Source organism: Castor canadensis, chromosome 8 (assembly GCF_047511655.1).
Source record: "Castor canadensis chromosome 8, mCasCan1.hap1v2, whole genome shotgun sequence".
NCBI lineage: Eukaryota > Metazoa > Chordata > Mammalia > Rodentia > Castoridae > Castor > Castor canadensis.
The window spans coordinates 156,858,492-156,874,043 of record NC_133393.1 but is presented as its reverse complement, the minus strand read 5'-3'; positions in this window follow the sequence as shown (position 1 = coordinate 156,874,043).

Sequence of the window (15,552 nt, the reverse complement as noted above, 5' to 3'; positions counted from 1 at the left end):
CACCTATCATAAAATTAGAACAGCAGAACTAGGCATTTTTGTCCAATACCTCAGACTAAAAGCTGATAATAAAACACGGTTCATGATGGGAGCCCCAGTCTTCCTCTATTAAAGGTTCCTCTATTAAAGGTCTTCTGTGTGATGGACATAGCGTGGTGACGTGAGGGACAGACACCTTTAGACAAGCAGTGGGTCTCCTGGGAAGCCACCCGGATGGGTTGAGGTTGATAGCAGTCATGGCTGCTAGGGAGGTGGTGGCTTAGTCAGTGGGGTTGGGACTCATCCTGTCTGTCGTGCTGGCCCTGGGACCTGAACTGAGGGAGCAGATAATGAGTCAGAGTGACTTTGAAGACAGCAACAGCATCACAAGGCAGATTCAAGTGGATCTCATTCTCACGGCTAATGTTTGGCGGGTCTGGAGACTCTAGAGAGTTCAAATGGAAATTCTCTGTGCCTTTTCCGCTGTCTTCCCAGTCTTTACAATAGGACACCTCATTTTCTCCTTCCTGAAAACTCCCCCTTAACACTCAGAGCACCGCTGAGCCAAACCTTCCTCCAATTATCTCACTGCAGCTTAATTTGACTGCTGTCCCTGAGCGGCTTTTTCTGGAACCATCTACTTTTGTTGCTAAAATTACACTCGGCTATCCTGAACTTGGTTGGTTCAATTATAATTCTTACTTCTGAAGATTTATTTCTTACAAGAAAGTCCTGTGAAGCACCGTGGAAAAATCTCTGCTCCTCCTTTGGTTACCTGTTGGCAAGGCTAGTCGCCCACCACCATGATAGCGAGCACAGCTTCCTCATGGGGCCTGGTGGGGAACTGCATGCTGGAGCCCCAGGAGCCTTCCAGCAAGGAACCAGCCTCAGACCCACTCATGGAATTCATAAAATAATTGTGCTTTATCGGATGCATCCCAGTATCTGTTAGGTAAATTTGTGGCTTTCCTTCTCCCAATTGCCTTAAAATAAAAACAGGAGAAGGAGGAAATGAGTTGAGGTATTTATCCAGAATGCGAGGACTGAGTCAAAACCTGCATTCAGACAAATATTTGCGTCACTCAGGTCTTGCTCAGTGATCCAGAACAGCCAGTCCACAGAAGACCTATTGTGTGCTCCGTTCCCATCCTCAAGTCTTGCCAAGTACATGTGCTGTCCTTTTTTCCTTTTTCCAGAGAAGAAACTGGTGGTTTGGAGTTCAAGGTCATGCTGCAATAGTATGGGGAGAAGAGGTTTAAACCCAGGCCTGGCTCAGCAGTAGTCTAGGCTGATAGCACTTTGCATCATGGAGCGATGAGACCTACTTGGATAATTTCCAGAGGCGTCCCACAAGGGGCCCCCACTGAGCAGGCTTGTTGGTCTAACAAGTTTGTGAATCAGAGCGTGTGGTCCCCAGTTTAGAGCTTGCCAGGCACATCAGTGTTTCAAAAGCTCCAAGAAACTGTACAATTAAAAAACCAGTTTAACTCTATCAAAATCATCATTCACTCATTGAAGAAAAACTGCACCTTTGTGCACACCCAAAATGCTGGCCTCATTTATTCTGTAGCACAAAGTGGCAGCAGATCCTGCTCCCTAGAGTGGCCCAGACTTGGGCTCCTCCCTACATCACACATATAGTGTGTGCCATCTCTCAAAGCTGGAGGCCAGCCATATTTATCAAATGACACTTTTACCTTTTCTCCTCCCAATTTGCCAGCCTGCCTGGGTTGTTTGCATGCCTCGGTCTTTTAAGCTCTTTTATCATGGAAAATGTTTGCACATGGCTGTTGATGAACTCAGAGTGTGATGGGACTCCAGCAATCAGGGAGCACAGTGACTTGGAAAGAAGCCAAGGTGCCCAGGAGGCACTGCTCAGGGGCCAGCCCTGTCCCTGTCACTCAAGGAGGGTCTTGTGTTCTGTCCTCTCAGACATAGGTTTCAAGACTCTTTCAGAGATTTCTTCTTGGGAAAAGAAGCAGCACAGACAGAGAGAGTCTTACCACCAGAATGCCCAGGCTCTGCTGTAGCCTCCTGGCTACGGAACCATAGGTCCTTAGATTAGCTCCCTAATCCTACAATTGCTCACCCCAAGGTAGGCTAACCCTGTCCCTCCCTCACCAGTGTTTGAGAATTAATTGGAATGGCATCATCATCTCCTGCCTGCAGACAGTGCTCAATAAGCCTGTGTCACTCTTTGCTATTGATTCCCGGCGCTCTGTGAACTTGGCTCTTGCCTGTGTGATGGATGTGGCTCTTTCCTTGCTGCTGTATTTATTAACTTGATGGAGTGGGCCACCAAGGCCCCCACCCTTCACATCCTGCCAGAAGTCCCAGGAGGTCTCTTGGACAAGGAGCCCGGGGAAGACTGCAGGCTGCCAGGTATGAGCGTCTCCTTGGACCCTGGAGTCACCTTGGTCCTTGGCCACTTTGAGCCTGCTCCCTCCAGGGCTCATGTTTCTCCCTCTGGGGTGGAGCACTCTTTGTGACTGTGGTTCGTGCTTCTCTTTAGAGTTTTAGCAGACATCTGGAAGGCAGCTGCCTTCGCTTGGTGCTAGTTCAAGGACTTTTATCTCTGCCTTGGTCCTGTCAAGTGCCGAAGGTCAACTATATGTTCATTAACTCATCTTTGATTGCTCATTGTCCACCAGGTACCAACTTGCAACCAAGGAAGGCAGCTCACAGGCCGGGTTAGAAAGTCCTGCTGAAGAGAGCAAGCGATTCTGTGCCCCTGTCAACATGTCTGTCTGCACTTTATTAAGCTCCTGACAGTTGCACAAATTGCAGATTGTAAGCATCTAATTGCTAATAGATGGATGCACTGCCTGAAGTCTGGTTTTATGCTTGTTAGGAAGTTGTTTCCAACATCTATTCTGCGAAGTTACGGAATGACTGTCAGGCACACTAACTGGAGATCATCTGATGAACACAGGGTTGGGTGCCTGGCTTGGATGTCCACCCCTGCATTGCAGGGAATTCCAGTCAGTGTGAACTACAGACTTCAGCATGTCTGTGAAGAGAAAAACGAAGCAACTGCACACTCATTCTCTCTCCTTATTTCCACACAGTGTGCCACTCTGCACAGCCTACTCTAGAGGATCTGAAATGTCCTCCAAATACCATGTCTTAAAGGTTTGATCCTCAACTTGGAGCTTTTAAGAGGTGGTGGAACCTTTAAGAGGTGGGGCTTATGAGAGATTTTAAGTCATTTGGAGTGTATCCTTGGAGGGTATTGTGGGGCCCTGGTGTCTTTCTCTCTCTTTGCTTCCTGGATGCTCTGAGGTGAGCTGCTTGCTCTACCACCAGTTTCAGTCACAACTCACTGCACTGCCAGGAGCCTGAAGCAACAGGGCCAAGTGATCACGGCTTGAAAACTGAAGTCATGAGCCCAAATTAACCTTGCCTCCTTATAAGTCAATTATTCGTTCCAGCAACTGTGAAGACAAAGTTTGTCTTCTATGTCACTCCTGTCTATGAGGAATGGAAATGACAAAAGTCACAAGTCTAATGGTGAATTTTCAGGCTGGAGGGGAAAAGGGCACAGCTACGTCAATTGTATGAATCTTCAGAAAAATCTTGGACGACTCAGATGAACTCTGAAAGTCTCCCATGTCCGGGCCTTCCTAAGATGGAAGCTTCTTGTTGGTGCTTTGGGGTGGGTGCTGTCTATGCTGTAAATGCTTGACACTGAATTCACAGAAGGAAACCAATCAACCTGGCTCTTCAGTGAATGCTAAGACAGGTATGCAGAGCTGTGGGGTTTGTAATTCACAGCTATTAAATTCCTTAGAAGGTGATGAAACTTCTTCTTCAGGCAAGGAAGTATGAGAAAAGATGAAGATAAGTGTAAAAACTCTGTTATATGTGAGCTTTGATACAGTTTTGTAATGCTAAGTGATGAGTAGCTATCAGCTCGGAATTCATACCTAATCAATCTGGCCACCAATTGCAGCAGCCAGGAAGATACGCTGAGGCAAGATGTGAGTGTTCCTTGTCTCTAGGCCCAGGGACATATGGAAAATATTTTAACAATACAAAATATATTCTTCCCTTTTTTGGCAACAATCACGTACTGAGAGATGGTAACCCAAGTAATTGGATAAACTCTGGAATGAAAATGGCTTAGTCTGGTGTTTAGGGCCTGTGGGCAGCTGCAGCCCCTCTCTCTACAGGGTCTGGTCCAGGATGAGATGGGGACCTTCTGACCAGAGGGGACCTTATGAGGAGTTTGTGTAGTTCATCCTCAGCCAGTTCCAAAGAGCAAAGAGGACTAACATCTTTCTTTCAATTTGTCTGGTAAAAACAATCACACTCTAACTTGAGATATATTTTGAATCTCATGTTTCTCAGAAAAATCTCAACTCAGTATGCTTGCTGTGAGAGTATGCCACTAAGAAGCATAATTGAAATGTTTCAGTTTTTACCTGAAGTTTCTAGATGAACAAAAGGATTTTGAATGTGCTCTCGATGTTCGTTTAAATAGAACTCACTTGCTAGTGCAGAGTGTGAAAGCAATGCATTCTTTCAGACAATTTGAAAAGTAGTTATCACAAAGACACAGAAAAAGATCTTTAATTTTTGGATCTTCTTTATCTTGGAAGATGTCATGGGAAATATTGGATGCCTGGTGTTGTGCTGTGCTTCACGGTATCAGGGTTCACTGCAGGCCTGGTCCTGACATTTGGGGGACCTGAAAGAAGAAGACAAAAGAAGACTCCCTCGCTCTGAGTCTGAGCTAAGAATCTGCTCACTGCATAATGTTCTAACCAGGCCTTCCCCAATGTGAAATGGGGTCCGACATCTTGGAGTCTTACCGGGCATGTGCAGAGAAGCAGTGTCCGTGCTGGATGCTGATCTTGGCTGCTTCATTTCTCTTTCCACTTGTAGCTCTGCCCTGCGATGCCAGGGCCTTGAATACATGTCGAAAGAGGCCTGTGGGACATCAAAGTACATGGGGGTCACTGGGAGCATCCTGGTCCTACGGTGGGGGACCCGGGCTGGAAGTCAGGATATTGAGGCTCAGGTGGCAGTGCCCATGGGCAGGCTCACTGAACAGGGCCAGGGTAGCCTCTCTGAAGTTCAGGACCAAGGCTGCCTCTGGTTGTCCCCAAGAAGAAAGAAGAGATCTCTGTTGAGAGGAAAGAGCACATTATCCTAGACAGAAGCCATGGCTGACTTGGACTCGTGGCTCTTGACCTCAGAGAAACTCATCTATGACCCACTCTCCTAAGGCGGGAGGCCTAGGAGTGACTCTGTGGGGTCGTAAGAGCCCACCGTTGTGCAGACAGGGGCAAGCCATCACCTGAAAACCCCTGAGCAATATCGTGAAGACCCCGACCATTTACTCATGAGGCTGAAGTCACTGTTTGGACTGGAGGCATGACTCAAGTTGCCTGCCCAGCAATCAAAAAGCCCTGAGTTCAAACCCTAGTACCACCAAAAGAAAGAGTCACTTTTTAACTGGCATTCTTTCAGGAGGAAGGGGCTCCCTGATATCTAACTAGAACAAAAACACCCTCACAGGCTGGGCTGTGAAGGACCAAGTCTCCAGCGACTCCTGAGAGACCGAGACTACATCTGTCATAGCTGTGGTGAACATGCTTGTGTGGGCATCTCTGTCTCCACCCCTGAGGACAGGCTGTTAGAAGTGTAATTGTAACATTAGTGTGGAATTCTAGCTCTCTTTCCTTAGATCACCACATTGCTTGAGAGGCAATTTGAGTTTCTATTTCCACCAGCATGGAAATATGCAGCCATTTTACTCCACCCTCCCGAACATCAAATATTATCTTGCTAAATTGCCAATTTGAAAGATGAAAAAAGTTCTGTGATTGTCTCCATTTGCATTTTAAAATCACTTGTGTGCCTGAGCATTTTCTCCTGTTTAGTGCTTCTTACGTGACTTCTTTCTCCAGATGCATCTCCTTGGTGGCAGCTAAGTCCTCCCTAAATGCAGAGGATATTAAGGCTTTGCCATATGGGCTGCTCATCTTTTTCTTAATGTCCTCTTTGTTTTTTAATGACAGAAGAAAGACAGAAGCATGATTTTATGACAATAAATAATAATGAGTTAAACTCTCCTGTTAAATGACAAAGACTTTTAGATTAGGGTAGAGTGTAAAATCCATTTGTAAGAAGCATACATAAAATAAAATGGTAATTTAATGTTAGTTATAATAAAGAAAAAGCTGTCATGTCTGCTACCAGTTACTGGATGAAACATGGTGTACTTCCTTGGGAAAACGTTCATGGTTGGACTTCTCTGTCGGGAGTGCTCATGGAACGTCTTAGTTTGTACTGATGGCGTTTGGTACATGAGATGTTTTAGGAAATATTTGTAACTACGTGCTTGATGTCTGTCTTCCAACTGGACTGAAAGTTCCTGGAAAGCAGTGGTTGTTGTTCACCACTGACTTGCTCAGTAATGGACTCAGAATTCATTGTCTCATTGAGTTCTGATAACAACCCTGAGGATGGCTTTCACTGCCCCTGACTTACAAGTGAGGAAACAGGCTCTGAGGGGTTAAACGATTTTCCAGGGCCCCAAGTCTCCTATGTGAAGAGGAGGAGAGGGAAACCCCCAGTTTGATTTATGGTGAAACTCTGCTACCATGTAAAAGTCCAATAATGGGAAGTTAGTGCCAAAACTAAGGGAGAAATGAAACGAGCGGGAGCACAGGAGAGAGTGAGGCCCCACAGCCACTGTTACCTTACTCGCAGTGAGATTCAGGACAATAGTCGCTTAACAGACACAGACGGACTTTGTTTTTCATAAAAAGGATATTGCTGTATGAGAACATATCAGTCTTGAACATTTTGTGCTCAATTTCAGCATCTAAATAGACTAATGGAGCACTTTTAGAAATATAGGTATAAGTGAGCAGAAACCCAATTACAGGGGATTATGCATCTCCCAGGTTTTGATCAAATAGACAATGCATAAATTAAGCACCTAATGAATTTGAACAGTCTAACTAAAAATGTTCCATCAACACACTTCTATCCAACATCACATCATACAAAGTTATGTTATCTTTTCAAGCTGATATGAAATATTTGCAAAATCATGATTATATGTTAGGCCATAAAATAACATGGATTAATTCTAATGTGTTAAGCTAGAAATAAATTTTTAAAAATACACAGAGTAAATTGCTTGTAAAGTTAAAAAAAAAACAAACCAAAAGTACTTTCCAACATGACTACTGAATCAAAAGTTGCACCCAAACAACCAGGGAAAACCCAAGAGGCCTTTGGGAAACACTGATGAGCCCTCAGCACACAGACAGGCCAGGAGGTACCCAAGACAGGTGCCATGAGGAAAGATGGCAGACTCCACCAGATCAGGCTTTCTCCTTTGGAAAAAACAATCTTTCCTTTTCTGGTGAGGCTTTGGGGTAAAATTCTAGCATCTTAAAGCTGGAAAACTGTGTTTCTGATTGGAATGACTCCCTGATGCCTTGTTTTTATATTTTGAGGTAACAGGTGGGTCTGTGGCCTGTAAGTCTTCAACCTTCCACAGAAACAGGAAGCATGTTCCCCGAGGGTAGGCCCAGGCTAAAGCAGATCTTGTCTTTGTTAGAGCAGAAACAGCAGGCAGCTTCCTCTCAGTACAGTAAACCATGCAAGCAAGCAGCTCTGGCTTGATTTCTCTCGCTTCTTTGGGGACATGGATCTTGACATTTTCAAATCTCCAGAACCTGGAAGAGCACTTCCATCCATCTTCATGACAAGAAAACGTAGGCAATCCAAAAATCAGCAACTTTTCAGGACCCATCAGATAGTGGGAGTCACAGGGCCAAACCTGGGGAGTCAGACGTACCAGACTCTGCTGAGGTCTGTCTCTCTGTGGCACAGTTCCTGAGGTCAGACGTGGCAAGAATAGTCACAATTTTGACAAACTGCTGGAAACTGAGTGGACTGCTAAGACTGTGGGGCTGCAAGGGCCACAGTCTGGGGGACCCTATATCTGTATGATGTTCCCTAAGGAACAGCAGGTTCTCCCAGTGAGGACCAGAGGAAGAGCCCAGGGGTCCTGGTGGAGGCAAGGAGAGAAGCCTTTCAACAGAATCCCAATCAAACTTCCAAAATACATCTAATAGTTCTTTACAAGCAGACTTCAAATTTTATATGGTAATGCAAAAAACCCAGAATAGCCAACATGACACCTAAGGAAATAAAAGTTGGAGGATTCATGCCACCCAATTATAGGACTTAGAGTTTAACATGTGGCTAGGTTTTCCAAAAGGACGTTTCAATGGAGCAGAATGTGGAGCCCAGAAGCAGATGCATACACAGAGTCAACAGTTTTTTGGCAAAGGCACAATGGAAAAGTCACAGTATTTTCAACAAATGGAAGCTGCAGAAATTAGACATTCAACTGAAAAAAAAAAGTAAAATGCAAAAAAAAAAAAAGGTGATTCATTTATCTCTAGGAGATAAAGTTTTTTCTGCCAGAGTATGGGTTAACAGTTCTAGCACCTGTATACATGTGTGCTGAGTAATTAGGGAGATGATTGGGAGGCTTTAGATAAAAGCGGGGAGAAGAGGCTGGAGCGATCCATGGGGCAATTGACGATAGCTGGAGATAGTCGTGTGAATTTGTGCTTAGATTAATATAGACACGCGTGGTCACAATAGGGTATTTGTAGACGTTTAGAGCACACGCTTACATCCTTTGCCTTTCAGTTGATAAGCAGCCATGACACCCTTGTGGCAAGGATGGCATGTAACCAGATTTGGGATTCTAAAATTCTTCTCTGATTAAAAGAACCAGAAGAGATGGTGAGTCTACCACTGGAGGAGCAGCTCCATAAAATAGGCCCAGAACGACTTGTAGTGCCAGAAAGTAAAGGCGCGTTCACAACAAAGAAACGAAGGGTGATGGGAAAGAGCACCCAGTGGTCAAAGCCAGAGTCATGTTAGCGACAAAATAAATACAGTAGGATTGGGTTTTAACCAAAGTAGCAAATCAGCCTTCCTGAGTCCATAGGGCTATAAAGAAACGATTAGATGACAAGTAAACAGACAGATAAATAAGGTGTAAGAGTCAAATTTCTCATGCAGAATAATTCCAAAGAGTTTGAGAGATACCCAACCAAAAAAGAAAGGAAGGGACTTCCGTGGTCCCTACGAGGAGGCTGCACAGAGGGCAGAAAGACATCCCTTTATGAGGAGACACCTGACGAGCTCTACTGCCACTGTAATTGACGTCAGAGCCCACAGTGACAGCCGGTGTCCACATTCACACCCGTGACAGCCTCTGTGGGCTTCTTCGCCCAGACCCGTGACCCAGACCAACCACAAGGAAAACATAGCTCAAATCCCAGCTGAGGACATTCTACAAAATACAAGACCAGCACTCCACGCCACCAACTCTGGAGAAAAACACATTGGAGGTGCCCAAAGGGACAAGGCAATTTCGCATAGTAAGTGTCTATGGATGGGACCCCAGAATAGAGAAAGGATGTTAGGTAAAAAAAAAAATATGAAAATCCGAGTAAGTTTTGAGCCTCAGTTGGTAATTGTGCCAGCAGGGGTGCATTACTGGTTGATAGGGCTATGTCAATGTTGATTCATGTGACATGTGACATTAACGTCAGATGCTGACAATCAGCGAGCCATCTGTCAAGTATGGGGAGACTTTCTGTACTGTCTTCTCAACATTCTGTAAATATGCAACTCTTCTAAAATAAAATGTTAAAAACTTTTGTAAATGGCTATCATATTTTAACAGCAAAGGATTTTTTTTTTGGTGGTATTGGGGTTTGTACTAGGGTTTGAACTCAGGGCCTCATGCTTGTGAGGTAGGTGCTACCAGTTGAGTCACACCCTAACCCAACAGCAAACAATTTTAACTAACTAAAAAAAGAAATTCTTTATCTTTTAAAAATTATTATGTGAACAAAAAACATTGTGAATACGAAAAACAAACATAACTCCCGCTGAGGAGGAACAACCATGGTTCCCTTCCCTGTAGACACAGACTTTTCCTGGCCTGGTCCACACAGGCGCAATTTTATGCACAGTTGGGTCTTTTATTTTTCCTGTTAACCTACTATTTTCCTTTCTGCTCACTTTTTAATAAAAGCCTAAACCCCACAACTGAGTTACGCTAGGCTGAGTAATTATTTGCTTTGACACATACCAGAACAGTGAGCATTTTTGTGAGTGAGATTTTTTCTCTTCTAGGAGTACTTTCTTAAAATACCATTTTTTGGGGTCTTGGAACCCATGCTTTGGGGTCAAATGGCATAGATCCTTCCAGGTTTCATGAAATTTAGGAATAAGATTTAAAGATAAACTGACTTCCTGACAACGGAACATGAAAAGCAGAGAAGACTTGCCTCACGAGGTCTGGACTGGACACTGCATTTGTGGTTATGCTTCGAGTCTGACGTAAAGGTAAATATTTAATAGCATTAAATAAATACTTCATATTAAAGTGCTCCTCTTTTGTCAACATCTTATATTAACACGATGCACTTGTCACACAAATGAACATTGACACAAATTATTTACCAAGACCTCGCCAATACTGATACGATATTAACTGAGGCCCATACTTTATTCAGATTTCCTTATTTATTGTTTATTTGCTTTTTTATGGAACCGGGGTTTGAACTCAGGGCTTCACTACTTGAGCCATGCCTCCAGTTCATTTTGCTCTGGGATCTGTGACCCATTTGCCAGGGCTGGCCTTGAACCACGATGCTCTCAGTTTCAGTCTCCCAAGCAGCTAGGCTTACAGGCATGAGGCGCCAGCCCAGCAAATCCGATTTCCTTCTTTTTTTACTCAATGCACTTTTTTCTATTCCAGGGTCCCGTCCACAGGACCTTATTACACGGAGTTGTCACGTCTCTGCGAACCCCTTGTCTCCGGCAGCTTCTCAGACTTTTATTTCCAGCCTAGGAAGGGAGTAGGATGCCGTCCGCCCAAATCTGCTGCATATATTTTCCTACTCCTTGGGAAGGCATTTTTAAAAAGAAGTCCTGAGCTGAAGTTTAGTGTCACACATCTTTTCAGTGTCTCTGACCTAGTTCCCTGCTTTCCTTCCTGAATTAGCCCCTGTTTTTTTATTTATGATCTGCGTTTACAGACCAACAATACACGTTCCTGATTTTCATCGTTTTAAAGTGTAACCTTTCACCCTAAGGTTATGCAAATTTCTCGGTAGCTTGTGTTTCTGCTCAGCACTATATTTGGGGTTTTAGCCTTGCAGACACCCATGTGGTTTCAGTTAATTCATTTTAAGTGTTGGTGGTGTGGCCTCTGTGAGTGTCACATGAATACAACAAGCACCAGTGGACGGGAACTCAAACTCAGATGACTCCCAGCCTGCCCTGCATGGGGGTGGGATGTCTGCATTTCCCTGGCTTTACTTGGGGTTATCAAATTGTGCTTCGACGTTTCTGGCCCAGAGCCACGAGTGTTGTGAGGGTTATGGAATAAGAGGTTTTCATAGAAATTCAACTTTCTGTAGCCTGGAGGAGGCTGGGGGAGGCAAGGTGTGGGAGGCACATGGTTGGCAGAGGAAGGGCATCTGAAGCTGGAAAGCCACATATCCAGCCACCTAGCTGAATGGGAAGGGAACCTCAGGGTAGACGGACTCGTGAGGAGCTGTCACCACCATGGGGATGGACATCCTTCACAGCTGCTTGGGACTGCTGTTGGCTGAGGTGGCAGTGATTGGGAAGGTCTGAGAGTGGCTCTAGGAGAGTGTCCTGTCCGGGGCCTTTGGGTGCCTTGGCACCCGTTGGCCACCTTACTGAACTCTGAGCTTCAGGGGGTAACAGCCTTCCTGTCACATTCCCTTCCCACACTTACATGGCTGCCTCTTTGAGCCGATGCTGCGATCAGCCTGCCCAGCTCACCAAGGCCCAGAGTGCCCTATGGTGTGGAAGGGACACCTGATCCCGGGGCGGGCGTGGCCGGCTTCCTTGGCTTCTGCTCCTTCCATTTTCCCTTCATTCCTGTTTGGTTTTCCAGCTCCACCATCCAATTAAAGCACACACGTCTTTCTGATTCTGGCTGGCTTCACTTAACATGATGTCCTCCAACTGCGTCCATTTACCTTCAAACCACACGTCATTATTCCTTACGGCTGGTAATACTCCATTGTGCATTTGCACCGCATTTTCCTGATCCAGTCTTCAGTTGTAGGGCACCTGGGTTGTTTGCACAGCTTGGCTCTTGGGAACAGTGCTGTGATGAACATCGGTGTACAGGTGTCCCTGTTGTATCCTGTCTTACGGTCCTTAGGGTAGATGTCCAGGAGTGGCGTCACTGGATCATATGGCAGAGCTACCTTTAGCTTTTTGAGGAATTGCCATACTGCTTTCCCTAGAGGTTCTCTAACTTGCATTCCCACCAGCAGTGCCTGTTTCACATCCTCACCGGCATTTGTTGCCATTACCCTTGAATATGGCCGTTCTAACTGGGGTGAGATGAAGTCTAAGTGTTGTTTGATTTGCATCTCTTTCATGGTCAGAAAAGTTGAACACTTCTTCATGTATTCACTGGCCATTTGTACCTCTTCCTTTGAGAATTCCCTGTTTAATTCATGTGCCCACTTCTTCATTGGGGTGTTGATTCTTTGGGGGGTTGAATTTTTTTGAGTTCCTTGTAGATTCTGGATATTAGGCTTATACCATGGAACATAGATCCAAAAGATAAACATATACACAAAAACAAGCATGATCATATACAAACTCATATGTGAAACTCGTTTGTAACAGTGGAACATGGGGAAAGAGGAAAGGAAAAGAGAAGGGTAGAGCGTCAGTAATATCATAAAACAGAAGATGTGAAGGTAGAGGATGTAAGCATGAGTACCGAAAGCTGCTGAAAAATGATGGTGGGAGGTAAAGGGTAAGGGAGGGTAATGGAAGGGGTTAAATGGACCAAATTAAAGTAGACTCACAGCCAGGACACACTGAGAAACCCCTTTGAACATCAACTTAAATATTAAAAATGAATGACAGACCCACTGTGTGGGTGGGGGAACAGGTAAGAGGGGGAAGGGAGAATGACGGAGATTAAGGTGAGGGAATATGGCTGATGGACTTCATGTCCTTATATGAAACAGAACTAAGAAACCACTTGCAATTGCTCTAAGTGGGTCGGGGAGGGGCTGGGGGGGGAGAGATCATGGGCATCATGTAACTAACTAATGTACAGTGTAAGTCTAATTGGAATTGTCACTATGAATCCCCCCGTGTATAATGAATATATCCTAATAAATTTTTTTAAAAAGCACACATGTGCGTTATATTTTACCATGCATTTCTAGGTTAGTTTCAGGCAACTTTTTAATTTGTTTATTCTCCCCAATTGCCAAAACTACAGTCACAATGTATGGTTTCTGTAACAAACTACCATGGTGGATATGTCCTAGCCTGAGGGAGGTTGTGGCCAAGCAAGAAATGAGCCTGGGTCTTTATTGCCCCATAGCCTGTGCAGTGATGGGCTGGCATTCTTATTCCACCATGGGCGTCAGGAGGCCAGTCCTTCCTGGTCCTGCTTCCAGGAGATGCTGGCTCCATTGGAGTCTACCTTTCTTTGTCTTTTTAAGGGTGATGGGGGTCCCATGGGACTGGCTTTGGCTTGGGGACACTGGTTCTTGGCTTGGCTAAGGTGGAGCATTTTCTGTCAACTGCTGTCCCTTCTAGTGCTGGTTCTGGGCTTTGCTGAGATTTCCATCGGTTCCTGCAGCCCAGGCAAGTGACCGACACTCTCCTCACAGCTCCTCTATCAGAACAAATCCCTCTGACACTGGTTAAAAAAAAAAGTCCTATGAGCTTCCTACCAGGAAGTGCCCTGCGCTGTGTGGTGTGTAATCAGGACATGGACTCAGCCCCTTTAGGGACACGGGATGCCCCTGGTGACTGGATTTTGTCCCCCTAAGTCCCTATATGTTTACATTCTACCTCCAGGAACTCAGCTGTGAGTGTATTTGAGACATGTCTCTATAGAGGAGACGAAGGTATTGCTGGTGTCCTTATGTGAAAGGGGAGATGCCGCAGACACACAGAAGGATGGCATGTGAGGACCCAGGGGGCAGCCAGGATCCACAAGCCACTGTGACCAAGGCAAGAAGTCTCAGAAAACAAACAACAGCCCTTTGGACAGCTTGAAACTGGACATCTGGCCTCCACATCATGACAGAAGGAGTCTCTGTGGTTTAAATCACCCACCTGTGGCCCTTTGGGTTGGCAGCTGGAGCTGGTTAACAAACCTGACCAGTTAGTGCACATGACCCTGGCCCTTCCGGGGAGTGTAAGGAAGGGTGAATGACCCTTCTGTGGGCTTTTGCTGAAGTCACTGGGAAAGAAGGTCACTGTCCCCAAAGGCTGTGCAACAGTTGGCTCCTGGCCAACTGAAACCACATGCTGACTGGGAGAGGATGGCTACCTGCACACAGGTCCAAGCAGTGCTGCTCAGGGCAGAAAGAGATCCACCTTCCAAGTTGGGCTCTGCCTATCTGCTGTGCTGTCTCAGAGCTGCCCTGGAGTCTATGTCCTTGTCCTTTGTGTGTTTACAGAAGTCTGGCCAGGCCAGGAACACCAAGCATGGACACAGCCCTTCTACAGGAGTGCATAGGAGTTCATACTCTGACCATGTCCTTGTCACACACTTCCTCCCTGTCATTCCTGTCACAGCCTTTACCTCCTCAGGAGACGCTGCTCACCCCACTTCAGTGGGTGCTGTGGCAAGATGTACGTGGTACAGAAAATTAAGTCCTGGAATTTTCCCCTTGAGTTCTCACTGCAGGCTAAAGACAATGAATAGGAAGGAAAGCAATGAACACTTTGCACATATTGATGTTGGTGACATAATTAAGAAACTCATTTCATTAAGAATTGAGAATAATGGGACAGTATGAAAAATCACCCTGGAAAGTATGTATTTCAAGCGCGGAGAGAAATCTGTTAAAAAGAAAATGGTCTTGGGGATTTATGAAAATGTGACCTGAAATGCTACCCAGAAGTAACATGAGGAAGTCCCAGGTGACTGGAGCTGATGGGGACAGAGATGGAGAATCTTCCTCAGTTCAGGCTGTGGTCCACTGAGACCGTTCAACCGTGGCACCTGCAAGCCTTCCTGCCTGTGATGCCCAGGAATGCACTTAGTCTGGAACTCACCTGATGACTCCAAGGGAATTCTGCCTGTCACTGACCCTTGTTCTCAGATCCTGAGACACCGCACTGTCTGAGTCCACAGAGATGTCCATACGTTGGGCTGTCCAGAGCCCTGGGGCATGAGCCCCTGATGTGAGCCCCAATCCTGCTTTTCCAGGACAGAAGTACAAAGCCCACCTCTCTGTCCCTGGCTTCCAGTCTTGACCTTGGGTCCTGGAAAGGGAGGAAATCTGCTTTTCTTGTAGTGGTGTTTCAAGCAATGTAATTTTCATATTATGATTAAAAAGAAAAATTGCAAACTGAGTCTTACATACTGTAATGGTTTGAATAGGAAATGTCCCCCACAGGATTATGGGTGGGATGCTTGGCTCCAGCTCGTGGTGCTATTTTGGGAGGTTGTGAATATTTTAAGATGTGGGGCCTGAGGGTAGA